We start from the raw sequence: 16,638 nt of genomic DNA on the forward strand, positions 1-16,638 counted from the left end.
TAGTATTTGCAAACAGTCTGATCTGTTTGGGATCGAGTCTGTGTTATTCTAATTTGACAGCCATCCAGAGTGGATTATTCCTGCCAGTTGTCAGGCAGATTTGTCAAGGGTTGTTTGTGCAGGGAACCTTTACATTTAAAACAAACAAACAAACAAATAAAAATGTCTTTTACTTTTTATTTTATTTTCTGCCATAACTGGAACCAAACACTGTAACTGGAGTACACTGGGGAATTAATTTCACTGCGATTAAAAACTGGACCTTTTTACCAAAATGAAATATGCCCCCATGTCTACATCCCCTCCCCTCTCAAGCTCTCATTGTTTCTCCAGTCAGCTTGCTTTCAAGGAAAAAAATGTGTGTGCAGGTGCCATTTTGCTTTATGGAAAAATCGGTATTGACACACCTTGTCAATGGCACAGTCCAACTCAGGAATGTGAGAGCATGACCTTGAATCACTCCAAATCCCCATGTTATTTGGGGTTCACACAGAGTCAATGCACACCCCTAATAGACCCTGATCTGAACCATATAACCCAAGCAATTATTTAGGTTCCATATGCTCTTTACCCCAAACTGAAATCCCTTCAAGCTGCATGGTCCCTGATTGTATGGAGAGCCTATATATGCACAATTTGCAGTCGTTCAGGCTCTGTGCAGATGAACTAGATCAATGTATGGACAACTGAGGGTGGTGCTAAGTCTTCACACACTACCTGTCCTGTTTCAGTCAACTGAACAGGGCTTAGTCGATCTCATCAATCAGACTGCTACCTGTGAAAGTTCATGTCACAATAAACCTGTATCTAAAATGCCATTGCCTCTTTTGTCATATTAGGTAAGTAAGAGAAGGTTAGGCAGGTCTGAATATTGCAAGGCCTATACCAACAAATGCATAAAGTGTGAACTTGAGAGGCTGCCATGGACTGTGAGTAATCCTGAGCACTATCTTTGCTATCACTCATCCTTGATGGAAATGGGCAACCCTAGACCTCAGTGGCGAAAATTGCATTTGTTTGTCCTTTGTAAGAAAAACTTAACAATTTGCCCAATGTTCCACTTCCCTGCAGAGATTTATTCCTGGTGAAGCTGGAAGGCAGCTGATGTTATGTCATTTAGTAACACTAAACGACCAAGCCAAGCATTAAGCCAATTATATCCCACAAATCATTGCTCAGCAGGGCAGCACTTTCACTTGAGCAATGGGCCAGCGGCTGCAAGGATCAGCAGGGAATTAGCATTGATTGGTTGCCTGGGGACCAACAAGACAGCCCTTCTACCAGCCTTCACAGACCAGTCAATAGCCCCGGGCTGCCCTTGGCCTCTTAAATATGTTCAGTCCCTCTCCTGCCGAGATTTGGAATTCCAAGACAGAAGTCCTGTGGGCTGGGACTGCGGATGGGCTCTGGGGAGATTACTCCTCCCTGAAGAAAGCAAAATATCAAATCCTTTGTCTCTCTTGCAGGGAGACAAAAGAAAAAGAGAAAGACTTTCAATGTAGTGTAGGGAAATGGAGGTAATTCTCAGTTGCAGCCTTCATCTTCTTTAAAGACTGCAGCGTGTGGCTCCCCGCCTAGGATGTGAACTCTTACACTGATCTCATGTACAAAATCTAACGTTCCTGGATATAATTCCTGAATTTATTTACGATGGTTTAGGCTAGTATCACTCATGATAGCAGTGATTGCCACCACCTGTGCCTTAAACTTTGGGAATGGTCACACCATTACCTTTACAGTGGACGCTCGGGTTGCGAACGTGATCCGTGTGGGAGGCACGTTCACAACCCGCAGCATTCACAACCCACAGCACCGTGTCTGTGCATGCGCGGGTCACGATTTAGCACTTCTGCACATGCGCGAGCGCCAAAACCCGGAAGTAACCCATTCGGGTACTTCCAGGTTCGCGCAGTGTGCAACCCGAAAAGATGCAACCTGAAGCGTCTATAACCCGAGGTATGATTGTACTTGATCTAGCCATCATCACTTCACCTGCCATTGGGGGTCCATCTGGGTGTTTCTAGAGAGTAGTATCTCTTCTCTGCAGTTAGGCACTAAGATTTTCTAGTGTGATAAAGAAAATGTACCGGTAGATACTTTGCTAGCATGCTAGCTACCCAGGATGGGTATGGTAGCTGATGGTTCAACTCTTTTTTTTAAAAAAAGTGGGGAGGTGACTTAGGGGCATGAGATGAAAACCTGCGCTATGAAACTTTTGGTTACCCATTAAGAAGTGGGATAAAAAAGGGGCAGATGAGTGGATAAAATGACCCTGACTCCCTAGGATCATCCAGTCTGGCCCCTCATGATCTATTTGGATCCTCATAATCAACTGCTTTTGAACACAGAGGGCAATTCTACCCAACAGAAAGTGATGAAATCAACAAATGCATGTTTGTGTAAATAACAGCAGTTCCACCCAGCACAGCATTTTTTCAGCCTGATGTCCTCCAGATGTTTTGGATTCCAGCTCCCCTCATCCCCAACCACAGCCCTTGCTAGCACAAAATATCTGGATGGCATCAGGTTGTGGAACACTGACCTAGCCGATATTTCTCTCCTCAAATACCACATTTCAGACTAGAGAAAGGGTACATTCAAATTATGATGATTATAACGCTAGCACTTCTGTTCCATTTTCTAATGTTCCTTCTGCACTGCAGTATCTGTTGCATTATGGAGCTGTGGAATTTTGACTGATATACCAGCATGTCGTGCTGCATTTCATTCATGCCAGTGGGTGTGGTGTGAAACAACAATGAACGTACTTAGACTCCCCCAACCTGTTCACACATGTGTGCTTCTGTTCCCACATGATTCCCTCATGAAAGCAGCAGGAAGGAACTGTATACTGGTATACCACCCCAAATGTCATCACTTTACTCCTGTGACTTTCTGGGCAATGGGGTTGTAATTAACATGGAAATAGAACCAATTAACAAGGCAATGAGTGCTGAACATCACCTATATTCTACTAGATTTCTGTAAATGAGTTTTATGTATTGTGAAAGATGGAATATAAGGCAGAAATTAATAGTTTGGGGAACATTAAGAAAATGGAATATACTGCCATGTGAATGCAGCCAAAGTGGAGAAAGATGATGTGGGGAGATCTTTCCACCCACATTTTGTTGCAAGAAGAATTCACGACAGCTATTTGTCCTTAAAGGTAAAGGTACCCCTGACCATTAGGTCCAGTCATGGACGACTCTGGGGTTGCGGCGCTCATCTCACTCCATAGGCCAAGGGAGCCGGCATTTGTCCGCAGACAGCTTCCAGGTCATGTGGCCAGCATGACTAAGCCGCTTCTGGCGAACCAGAGCAACACACAGAAACACTGTTTACCTTTCCACCGGAGCGGTAACGATTTATCTACTTGCACTTTGACGTGCTTTCGAACTGCTAGGTGGGCAGGAGCTGGGACCAAACAACGGGAGCTCACCCCATTGCAGGGATTCAAACTGCCGACCTTCTGATTGGCAAGCCCTAGGCTCTGTGGTTTAGACCACAGCGCCACCCACATCCTTAGCTGACGCAAATACGTCTTTGTTTTCTCAAGTTCATGCAACTAAAAAGCAGGGAGGGGAGGGGAGAAAAGAGTGAATCTCCTAGCTGTGAAGGCTATCTTCAGCTAAGAAGGCTTCCATATTGTATTCTCTCTCTGGAATCAAGCTGATGACCTGCAAAATTATTCCAGTTATACACAAGAGAAGTTATTCTGGCAAGGTTAAAGAGGGAAAGGATCATAGCCTTGGAAATAGTTTAGTATCCAGTGCCACAGACCTTGGGTGAAACTCTGAACAAGTTAACAGAAAAGCAAGTTCCTCTGAAATCCTTTCCAGATATATTTCTTTATACAACAGTGCAGATGACCTCTATGTTTTTCAAGAGTGAATAGAGAGAGAAAATGAAAGCTGAAGTTGATGCTGACTGTGCCCTGTGTGAGACACTTCACTGATTTCCTTGAACTTTCTTGATGGGTCAAGGCAGTATGAGTCCCATTATCAGCCTGAGAGTGTTGTTGATGTGCACAGAGTTGCCAGAGGGGTGGAGCTAGTTCTGAGCATTCCCATATGCCGGAAGAGTTCTGTCATTGGGTAAAGAGCAGGTCAGGATGCCTCGCCACCAGATGAAACAATTCTACCCCAAACACCCACCGGTGATGCTCCAATATAAATCATGCCTCACCAACCATAACCTCACTGCATGGTGAAATGGCTCCTATAAAAATTTCATCATGTGAGCACAGGGAACTGAAGGAAGCCATTTTAGTACCCATTACGCCAGGCTGGGAATATTATACAGAGCAGGAGACAGACGCTTTCCTAGAAGAGCAGGGCAGCATCTCTTTGATGTTAAAAACAACAAAGGCTCCAACAAACAGAGAAAGGTAATGCAAAGGTGTCAGAACAGCAGACTGTATTTCAAAGCAAATATCAAGAGATTGGGGGTGGAAAGAAATATCCTAGGAAACAAATCACACATCCCCTGCTTCATAGCTGCTCAGCATCCCTTGTAAAAATGAAAGCCCTTTGAGGACCTCTGCTTTGGCTCTGCTTGATTCACCCACCAACTGCTGGGCATCTGTGTAGCACTTCTCATTTCAGGGGCCAAACTAGATGTGACAGCAGCAGTGCAATATGTTTAATCACAGAAGAGTGTCCCGATTATATAGAAACTTTGTGTGTGGATGTGCAATTTTTCAACCAAACATGGGTGGGGATTATTGACCCCTGTGCATGCCCCTACCTATCTCCCCACAAACTACAGCTCCCAGAATTCTTTGGGGCAAGCCATGACTGTTTAAAGTGGTTGGAGATGTGAAATTTGCCACCAGGTGTAGTGTCTGGCAGAAATGGATGACTCCATCTATTTTTGGACCATTTCATTTCTACATGTGTCCATTCTGTTGAGTTTCCACATTAATCACTATGCTTTTATTTTAAAAATCTGTATTTAAATTTGTACTTAAATACACATTTCATCATAAAATATGTATTTGGATACATACTTTATCTTAGTGTATGCATTTCTAAACGTTTTCCTTTAATAAAATACATTTTTAAGCGCATCATGGTGCTTTTAAAAAATTGAGACAAGAACTGTATCATGAAATTCAGAGAAGCATGAACTCCAAAGGATGATTACATTCTGATCAGTGCATTAATCCAGGAGGTGTGAAAAAGGTCAGTTGGATTAAAAATGCAGACCAAACAAAATTCTCCATCCCTAGTGTCTGGACATGATTGCATACTGTTTAGCAATCCCTACTTGACAATTATAGTCAGGGAACCTGGAAGAGGTTGGCAGAGAGGGCTAAAGCACTCACCTGCTGCTAAAAAAATATTGGCTGGGACACAGGATACAGACAGTATGGTGAGAAATATGCAGCAATCCCATGGACCCCACTCAATGGGAAAGACGAAGGAGAAACAGCGTAGAGGTCTCCAAGCGAGCACATGACAGCAGATTAATTTAAAATCACTGCCTTCCTTTATCCACACCCTTCCAACAGCTGCACAAAGTAGCTTCAAAAATACAATTAATGTATTGCATCCTGTTTAAAACACCTAAGGTTGAAACCTGCTATAAGCTGGACTGCACAGGAATAAGTCTACTGAAAAAGATTGCAGTTATTTGACAAACATAGCTATTTCGTAATCAATTTTCTGAGCTGGAAACTTGTTGTATCCGTTCTATTTCTTTTATACCCCCAAAGTTCTGGTGTTTATTTCCATGTGACCTTGCCATGCATTTATTGATGATATCCTGGGGGTTTCCATGGCAATGGAGCCCAGTGTCACAAAACGCTACTCTTGAGGTCACATGAAAGCAAAGTAGGAGCTGGAGACTGATAAGAGTACAATCCAGATCCATCTAGTTTATTAAAATGCTATCAATAGGTGATGGTGGGTTCCCCCTCCCACTATTGTGCTTTGCAGTCTTATACATGCTTTCTTCCTTTCCCCACTACAGATTCAAAATGCCTACTTATTGCTCCTCCATTTGTTTGTTAGGGTGGAAACGGGAGAGCCACATACACAGCCTTTTATTTTATAACCACAGGGCAACTGGAACACAAAGCTAGGCTTGCAATAGGCCCCCTGGTGCAATAATGTGTGTTAATTTACTATAGGCCACTCTATGTACAAAAGAAATCAGTATCAAAATTATTGCAACAAAGTCAGTCTCTGAGCAGTTTTTTCCTCTGATCTTTGGGCAGCAACCGGCAGGCAGGCGGCAGGGTCTTATTTGCAGACTGTAAGGCAGAGAGAAGACATCTTAAGGGATTATTAAAGTGCTAAGAAGCCATTCTCTGTTTAGATCACTAGTTCAAATCCAGCTTGCAGAAAGTTATTATCGCCTGATGGCTGTTCGGTGGCCTGCTGAACTGCATTGATCTCGTCCAGTCCAGCCCTCAAGCTTTTGTGTCAGAAAAGTGTTCCCACAATATTTTCTGGCAGGATCATCAAGGGAAACGAAAGAGGGTTGCTTTTAAATGTGCTCCAGGTGTTTTTTCAAGGGGCAGTTGAGTCAAGACTATTTTTATTTTCCTGTGAAAATCCTTAAAATGTAACAGAAAGCAGTCTCCTTCTTCCTTCTCCTTCTTCCTGGAGTTGGGGGGGGATATCTCTGGGTTCAAGAGGTTTACCCTATATTAAATTTTAGTGAAGCATTGTGCTGTGAGCTCAAGTCCCCCACCTTTCCTTGATTTCATCCTCCTCCTGAGTTCTAATCTAGTGCATTCTCCCTTCATAGCTGCCAAGTTCTCCCTTTTTTTTTAAGGGAAATTCCCTTATGCTGAATAGGCTTCCTCGTGAGAAAAGGGAAAACTTGGCAGCTATGTCTCCCTTGCAATTAGATTTGGGTAAGGGAAGTAGGCATGCTTTATTGTGGCACAGTGGGAAAGAGGAAGAAGAACCTGGATCTGGAGGACAAGGCTATCAACCAACTACAAGCTATGATGGCTGTGTCTTCCCTCCATGGGCAGTCATTTTGCCTCTGATTGCCAGTTACTAGAAATCGCTGGTGGGCAGAGTGGTGGTATGCTCACAGAGGTGTACCTATGGGTTAGCAAAAGTGGTCTCTGCTGGGGGTGAAGGCCCGGGGGGGGGGTGCGTGCAAAAAATCACCTCTCAAGTGTTGGAGTCCTCCCACAACACCTGCAGCACACACCCTGGCTCAGTGCTCCAGCACCTGCTTTGCCTATAGAAGCAATCTTCCAGGATCTCCAGCAGGAAAAGCTGCTGCAGGAGGGAATGGAAAGGGGTCCTTGGAGCAGCATCCAGGCAGAGAGCAGTGTGCCCCACTCCTGCTTCACCATGTGAGTATCATACACACAAGTCATGTGCATATAGGGCTAATGATTGGCATTATCAAAGCAATAGGAAGTGAAATGCTGTTTCTTTTTCTTCTTCTTCCTAGCTGACATAACAGGCAGGCATTTGTAGCTTGCTTGGGTAAAGGAGCCACATACCAAGAACTGAGATTTAGCATCCTGTTCTCTCTGCACCTGAGACGTGCGCTGGGGAATTCAGTGCCGACTCTTACTGAAGATAACCTAAGAACTGCGTTAGCTGTATTCTTTCAGCAAACTTTAACGGGTGGATGAACACAACATGGTCCAGGAAGGTAGAACAATAGATAAGGGCAAGTCCAGGCTTGTCATCGAAAGATAATACACACAAGGGATTATTTGCTGGTGTGTGTGGAATGGTAGCAACTAATAACGGCGTGTAGTTTGGTCCATTCAAAATGGAGGCACTCTGTCCCATGCAGACTAGCGGTAATAGAAGCTTATATTTTGACTCATAGAATCATAGAGTTGGAAGTGATCCAAAGGGTCACCTAGCCCAAACCCCTGCAATTCAGGAATCCATGACAGATTGCCATTTTACTTTTGCTTAAAAACCTCCCATTAAAAGAGAGTCCACCACCTCCCAAGCGAGTCCCTTTCACTGCTGAACAGCTCTTACTGTCAGAAGGTTTTTCCTGATCTCCTTTCTTGTATCTTGAAGCTATTGGTTCAAGTCCTACCCTCCAGAGCAGAAGAAAACAAGCTTGTTCCCATTTAGGTAATAGCACAATTTTTTGGTAATAGCAAGCCCTGTGACTTTGCTCAAAAGATATTGCAAATGGAAAACAACAATGTAATATAATATGTTCTGATAAGTGGACTCAAAGCTGTCCATGGAGGCGCAGGTCAATTCTCAGTCTGTGTACCAGGGGGAGCTGGTAGACACAGAATTGACCTGCGCCTCCATGGATAGCTTGTTCCCTCTTCCATGTGACAGCCCTTCAGATATTTGAAGATGGATATCATATCTCCTCTTGGTCTCATTTTTTCCAGGCTAAATGTACCCATTTCCCTCAAGGCTTAGTTTCCAGACCTTTGATCATATTGGTCGCTCTCCTCTGCACACGTTCCGGCTTGTCAATATCCTTCTTACCTTGGGGTGCCCAGAACTGGGCACAGTATTCCAGGTGGAATCTGAACAACTGACTCAGACACTCAATTCAGCATGTTCTTCACAGTGCAATCCTGTGATGGTTACTCAGATGTAAGTCTCCCTATGTTGAGTGGGGCATACTCACTTGGGAGATGGACACCAGGACACAACATTAAAAAAAGTGCATGCAGAAGCTCCCATCTTCAATCCCTGGCATCTCTAGGTAGGGTACTGTGAGGTTTCTGCCTGAAACCCTGGATAACTGCTGTGAGTCAATGCAAAGGAGGGGTGGTTATTATGATGCCCTCTGAATGCTCTTGGACTATGACCCCCATAGTTGCTGCTCAATAACTGTATGTCCGGCACACTCATGTGCACTGAATCCTAATATTTTCATGGTGTCTTCCCCCTGCCTGCCCGACCCAACACATTTGGATTCTGCACTTTTTGTTTTCAAGCTGCAATTTTGCTGAAAGCTGCTGTCATGTGAAATCCACATTCCTCCTCATCTCTCTGAATATGTTGGCTATTATGCAGACAAGAGTACTTTAGTTCTTAAGTGTTCATTGCTTTGCTTAAGTGCCTGTGATTTGCACATGATGTGGTAGGTAGGTATGCTTGTTGTCACTCAACTGCCTTAATTGGGTTCGGACAGTCAGTTGTTTTGTGTTTGGAGAGGCATCTGCATCACCTCACAAACTGGCAAACACAATGTATATCTTTTCCCCTCATTTCACATGCCAGAGTTGATTAAAGCCTTGGTGTGTTGAGTGCCTTGCATATTAAAGGTTATAACTCGCCATGTGATAACATATTGCCCACTTTGATAGCCCATGATTACTGAAGCTGGTTTTTTTTAGTAAGTTACCTTTCTTTAGGCTTCCATTGCACCCACGAGGGAAGGCTGGTTCTTAGTTAAGGTGTTGCCCATGAATTGCAGTGTAATCATATCTTACTAAGCAGTGTGAAGTGAGAGAAGTGAGAGAAGTGCAGGCATTTTTGAAGTCCTCCTAGACCACCAAGCATCTTTGGATGGGGCATTGGAACATTTCCTTCCATTGCCCCCTCCCCCCTTTCCTTTCTTCCTCTCCTCTCCTCTTCTGCATGACTGACACAAGACTGTATAGACTGGACCAAAGAATATATGCAGAGTGGATGCATTTTGCACCAGGGTTTCTTAACCCATTTTTGAATTTGGGCTCCCTCTCCCAACCTTCTGACTCCTAAAATTTTTCCACCAAGTGCTCACCATCTGGAGATGATTAGATAGATAGATAGATAGATAGATAGATAGATAGATAGATAGATAGATAGATATAGACAGACAGACAGACAGACAGACAGACAGACAGACAGACAGACAGACAGATGATAGATGATACATAGGTAAAGGGTAAAGGGGCCCCTGACCATCAGGTCCAGTCGTGTCCGACTCTGGGGTTGCAGTGTTCATCTCACTCTATAGGCCGAGGGAGCCGGCGTTTGTCCACAGACAGCTTCCGGGTCATGTGGCCAGCATGACAAAGCCGCTTCTGGCGAACCAGAGCAGCACACAGAAACGCCGTTTACCTTCCCGCCGGAGCGGTCCCTATTTATCTACTTGCACTTTGACGTGCTTTCGAACTGCTAGGTGGGCAGGAGCTGGGACCAAGCAACGGAAGCTCACCCCGTTGCAGGGATTCGAACCGCTGACCTTCTGATCAGCAAGCCCTAGACTCTGTGGTTTAACCCACAGCGCCACCTGGATATATCTATGATACATAGATACATAGATATATCCATCCATCCTTTGCCAGCACACAGGAGTCTCTCATCTAGGCAAATTCTATGGCAATGTTAGAAGGGTTCGTCTCCCTCTTTTCCATCACTTCCATTGTCTTGTCTGGAAGCAAGGCCTTCTTAGCTGACAAACACTTTCTTTCAGGTCTGGCTTATGCAATTTTTCATGTGTGTGTGAGAGAGGGAGGGAGGGAGAGAGAGGGCACTCCTAGGATGAGTTTTCCTTTTCCCAGCTATGATGTTCTGATGTGTATGCAAATAATATTGAGTAATTATGGTGAACTTGTATGTGAGAGTATTTATTGTGCTGAATGTGTACATAAATATATTAGGTAAATTAGGGTAAGTATAGGGTTGGGAGGGGGAGTGTGCTTGGAGTGTTGGGTGCGCATGGCTATTGGACAGGAGGTTTGATAGGGAGTTTGAATACTGTTGGGAGGTATTCAAAAACCGGAGTGGGATGTGGAAGAGAGTGTTTGGGTGGTTGGGGCAGGGTTAGCAAAACAGAGTAGGGTCAGAGCTGTTACTGATCATGGTTTTGAGATGATGGTAAGGAAGGTTTTAGCTTAGGTAGATTGAGAAAGGTAGAGAGGGTTTTAAATACATAGCAGAAAGCTAGGTGGTACACCTTGGAGAGACATAAGGTGGTTTAGGGAAGATTAGGTAGAGCTGAGGATGGTGCCAGAGAACCACATAGCTGTGGGGAAAGTGGTGTTATGCCAGTCATTGATTGACTTTGAAGTTGCAGCCACCAGAGGCCTAGAAGGGCCTGCTGTTCTTCTGGAAGAGTTCCAAGTCCTTTCCATGGCCGTTCTTTCCCTCTCTCTAAAGTAAATCTATCTAGCCTCCTTATTTATGAAGGCACCAAGGAAAGCATGCAGGTACATCTCTCCCTGCCTTGGCAAACGGGTAAAAAACACACACAAAGAAGTGCACAAGGTCCATCTAGTCCAGCATCCTGGTGTCATACCATCCAAACAGCTGCCTCCAGAAAACTCCCAGGAAGGCAGCAGCCATCTCCCATTGTTGCTCTCCAGCAACTGGTAGTGTGATACGTTTTTCTACTGAAACATGCAGGCTGCACAGAACCATCATAAGTGGTTGTCAGTAACAGCCTTGTCCTCTACAGATTTGTCTAATTCTCTTTTAAAGTCATCTGAGCTACTGGTGTGCAAGACTGCTCAGAATTCTAGAGGCACTGGGAAAGCTGACAAGCACCCGGGACACTTTGAAATCTTTTTAAAAATCTTTTTTTTATTGTATTAATATTTAATAACACAGTTCAGCAATGCTGAGCTTGACAAGTGAGCTAAATCTAGGTTCTGGCTCTTCAGCCTTGACCTCCCTATAGCACCCAGGTCGTATCATTGATATGGGCCTGCTTCGATAGCAGGTCCCTCTCAGAGTTTCCAACATTCTTAACACACACACAACACCATACCTGCCAAGTTGCTGTCAGAGAAATAAGGGACCGGGCCGGAAATAGCAGGCCGGAAGTAGCGCTGCCACCATTTTGGAACTGGGCAGAGCATGCTCAGAAGTGACTTTTGATGCTGCTTTGCCCAGTTCCAAAATGGCCACCGTGCCAGAAGTCGCACTGCAGCCATTTTGGAACTGGGCAGAGCAGCATCAAAAGTCGCTTCTGAGCATGCTCCGCCCAGTTCCAAAATGGCTACCGTGCCAGAATAAACCGGGGGGAAACAAAAAAATCCGTTTTTTCAGCTAGGAACAGCTGGAAAAACGGGGATTTTCCGGGGGAAACAGGAGACTTGGCAGCTATGCACAACACACACCGTATGGAAACCTACATTCAGGGCCGGATTTAGGTTTGATGAGGCTCTAAGCTTACTGAAGGTCAACAACAAATTGTCGCTGTTTTTTGTTGTTGAATATATGGTAATGTAAGCAGAATGTAAGCACCCTATATATAGAAATGAGCAAACAAGTGATATTTTAGGGAGCAGGCTAGCAGGCGGGGCCCATTACTTACATCACAGGAGCCTACACAACACAAAACACTGTTGCTGTGTGTAGGTTTTATTTTATTTGTTTTTATCTTATATTTTGGAAATGTACATCCAGGTTTTTTCCTTTAAATTTTTTTGGGGGGCCCAAGAGAGTGAGACCCTAAGCTATAGCTTGTTTAGCTTATACGTAAATCCTGCACTGCCTAAATTGGATCCACGACTAGCTCCAGAAAGCCTGTTTAGCAACTTTCCACTGGCTGATGCAAGCAAGGCCCCTGCCAGTGGCATTTCTGCCTGACCACACTTTCAGCAGGTGGAAGCAGGGAGCTCTGCACCAGTGGAGTGATGCTGGTGTCACACTACAAGCAATTGTCAGTGGGAGGCTGATGGAGGCTGGCAGGGATTCTAGGAGAGATGTCTTTGCCCAACCCGTCCCCATCCTAACAGACACAAAGGGACTTGGGGTTGCTCCGCCAGTTGCACCCGATTCCTCAGAATGAATTTAGGGAGGCAAACCATGTATGTGGCAAAGAATACAGAACCAGGTAACTGGGCCTATTCTGAATTCATTAATGCAGAATAAAAATGTTTAATGTTTGATTATCTTTATGTATACATCTCAAAATATTTCATGGTTGTCACGTCGTCAGTCCTGCGGTACTGCAGGGACAAAACAGATAAAAGTGCTATATTAGAGATTACTTTGGTGCAGGAGTATGTAAGCTTTAGGACTGGGCAAAATTCTTCATCAGGGAGCATAGTGGAATGTTCTGTAAAACTTAACTTGCATACCCTAAAACCAATCTTGAGTTGGTCTGTAAAGGATATTGATTTCCTTCTTTCTGATCATCACTGGCCCGTGCACATGTGCTACTTGGGAGGCAGAGCTCATTCAGTCATTCTCTCTCCAGGAGTTATCTGGCTTATCCCAAGCTTGCTGATGTTCTGGAATGAAAATTAATGAGATGTCAGGAGCTGGTTTTACTGGAGGTTCTGCCCATTTGTCTCTAACTAGACACTTATGCTTTAATGGAAGAAGATTCCACATTTCCCCCCCCCCCCCCCGAAGCTTTTAAAAATCACTGCTCCCAGTGACCCCTTTTGTTTCATTCTGCCCCACCTCCCCACATAATAAGCCCTTCTGAATCATCCTTTTCCTTGTCAGTTTAATCAGACCCTCAGAGAATTAAAACCAACCGAGGCATAAATGCTTAAAGGGAGGTGCTTCCAATTTGGCTATTTTGACTGACCCTGTTTGGGGAGCTTTCTTCTGAAGGCTGAGCATTTGGAAGAAGGATAGCGTTTAATGCATCGCTGTTAGTGTCTCCTCTTCAGTGCTCTTCATCCAACCAGTGGCTGCTTCGAAGGGAGGAGAGCAGGTCAGAGAAATGAGTGAGGGATGGCTGCACTAAGTGAGAGCGGAGGTGTGCAATGTGCTGGGAATGGAATATGGGATGAAGGAAAGCTGTATAACTGCCAAATGTGCAACCAGAGGCCAGATTCTCCAGCTGCTGAGTGAGTCATATTGCACCATGTAAAGGCTGGAAGATAAATAACAGAATCAGAGCTGGAATCAAATAAAAGTTTATCCAGTTCAGCCCTATGCTGTAAGATTCCTCGTCACAGCATAGTCTCCTCCTCACAACCCAAGCAACAGAATCCAGAGAGAAGGCTGCCAATTTTTCAACTGGCCGCTGCAGCTGTGCCTCTAACAGCAGATATTATCAGCATGTGGCCATGCATATTTTCATGCTCTTAAAAGCTCATCAGGCCACTGAGAAGCAGAAGAAGACGCTTAAATCTGCACACATGAACCTTCTTGCATTCCTCCCAACTCAGTTTTTGGCTATGTTGGAGCCATACCTAATAAAACACACACACACACACCCCACCAGTAACCTTTGTTGTGGTGGCAATTACGGAACCTGGGTTGAAATTGTAGTGGAGGGAATGTAAAAGCTCCAAAATAGTGTGCTGTGCCTCCTGGGCCCACCAGCACCCATGTTTCATGAAAAGATGTAAGGGAAGCTACTAGTGGGCAACTTAATAGAATGTGGGAGGGGGACAGAACTAGGATTTATGTAGCATGGACATCATCCTTATCAAAGTACAATCCATAGGATGGTTTGGGGAAAGCTGTGACAACTTATCTGGTATAAAACATTTAAATTCATGGGATACATATGGTTTCAATGTAACACTTGATTATGTTTAGATGGTGGAAGATTAGATAGGTTTAGTCCACTATGATCAACCTCTATTCAAGTCCTATGTAGAAATTTAATATCTTTCACTGTCTCTATGCCTGAATTGGCCGGGGGGGGGCATGATCATGGTGTGAGGCTCCCCCCCTCTTTGTGTGCTTAATGTCTCTGCAAGCAGTAGGGCTCTGGCACATCTTTCACACTAACACCCATAGCCTTATCCTAGGCACTAAAGTTCATCTTTACATATTATTTTACATATTTCTGACATCTACCATAATTCAAAATTCTTAGAAATGAGAAGGGAAGGAGTCTTTCTTAAATGACCTCACTGGGAACATTATTAGATTACATGGAGGCGTCTGCACATTTGAAGCAATCTGTGCTCTGTGAATTTTCGGACAGAATGGTTTGACCTTTTGACTCCAGGACAGCCCACAAGTTCCTGATAGAATGTAGGAAACAAATTTCCAAAATGAACCAATTTCTCTCACTTCTAGGTTGCTTTGATTAAAACATCTCACAATTCTGGACATTAAACAGATTGCAACTTTGTTGACATTCAAGAAGGATACTGACAAGCTGGAACGTGTCCAGAAGAGGGCAACGAAAATGGTCAAAGGCCTGGAAATGATGCCTTATGAGGAACGGCTTAGGGAGCTGGGTATGTTTAGCCTGGAGAAGAGAAGGTTAAGGGGTGATATGATAGCCATGTTCAAATATATAAAAGGATGTCATATAGAGGGGGGTGAAAAGTTGTTTTCTGCTGCTCCAGAGAAGCGGACACGGAGCAATGGATTCAAACTACAAGAAAGAAGATTCCACCTAAACATTAGGAAGAACTTCCTGACAGTAAAAGCTGTTCGACAGTGGAATTTGCTGCCAAGAAGTGTGGTGGAGTCTCCTTCTTTGGAGGTCTTTAAGTAGAGGCTTGACAGGCATATGTCAAGAATGCTTTGATGGTGTTTCCTACTCGGCAGGGGGTTGGACTGGATGGCCCTTGTGGTCTCTTCCAACTGTACGATTCTATGATTCTATGACATAAAGTACCGCCTACCTGAATCAGATATGAGCAGTGTGGAGGGAGGCTAGCAGAATGCACTCTTAGTGGAACTCTCTGATTCCCTTTGTGGCGTGAAGAAGGCACACCATATATGAACTCTCTTCATCCCCATCTCAGCTGCTTGCACCATAAATGCAGAACCCTGAATAGCAACTCCCAATTTGACCTGATTCAGCTTTGTGGCACATTTTCATCCTCACTACATGGGCAATGTTTTCCTACAGCCACATTGCCAAGGATGTGAAAGAACAAATCTGTTCCCCACTTTTGTGTTTTGCTACTAGTATTATTAGTTATTGGATTTGTTAGTCACTTTGTCTTGCCCGGGGCAACTCTAGTGACTTACAGACAAAAAAAACAACCACCCCACAGAGATAGCCTATATTAAAACCAATGTTTATAAGTTCCTGATGGTTCCTTTGCAGCTGCATCTGTACCTGCCCCACACTTGAGGCTGCATATGACATCAGGTGTGAGACAATTGGATGTGGTTCGAGGAAACAACTTCACAAGCCAAATTAGGACCCCTGCCAAGCCTAATTAGGGCCCTAATTAGACTTGCAGACCAGAGGTTCTCCAGCACTGTGCTAGGGATAAAAGAAGCTAAGCTGAAAAGCAGGAAGGCTGGAAGCTGTATTGTCAATAGACCAGGACGAGCTGATATAAATTGTGTTATTGCTAGAACTTGGCTAAAATAGTGAAATGGCATAGGTCTAGAGAGATGTGTTTTTCCACCTCCTAATGCTCTTATGGTTAGCTACCAAAACTGTTTGTAAAATCTGTTCCCCCTAGAAATAATATTCCTATATCTGTGATATTATTACTGTAACTGTTGAGCTTCTCTCTTTTGAAATCTTTAATACAAATTAAATTCGTTGTTAGTTTAATTGTGTCATTTTCCCCAGTCCTGGAAATGTAAACAACAAGAGTACAGGATCTGAGAATGCCTATGCATGGAGCGAAGGCAGGCCATGCATTAAAACAGATGGGACCAGAGCCACAGGTCCACAGTCTTTTTACTCATGCAAAATCCCTTCTTGTGAGTAATGCACAAAGAGGGCATGGGTGATTGGGTTTTCTGTTGTCAGCAGCATACACTCTCTAGTATCTCATAAGCAGCCAGCTACATATTACGCAAATGCATGTATCTGACCCATGAAGCCATTTGTAAGATG

This window comes from Zootoca vivipara, chromosome 5 (assembly GCF_963506605.1).
Source record: "Zootoca vivipara chromosome 5, rZooViv1.1, whole genome shotgun sequence".
NCBI classification, from domain to species: domain Eukaryota; kingdom Metazoa; phylum Chordata; class Lepidosauria; order Squamata; family Lacertidae; genus Zootoca; species Zootoca vivipara.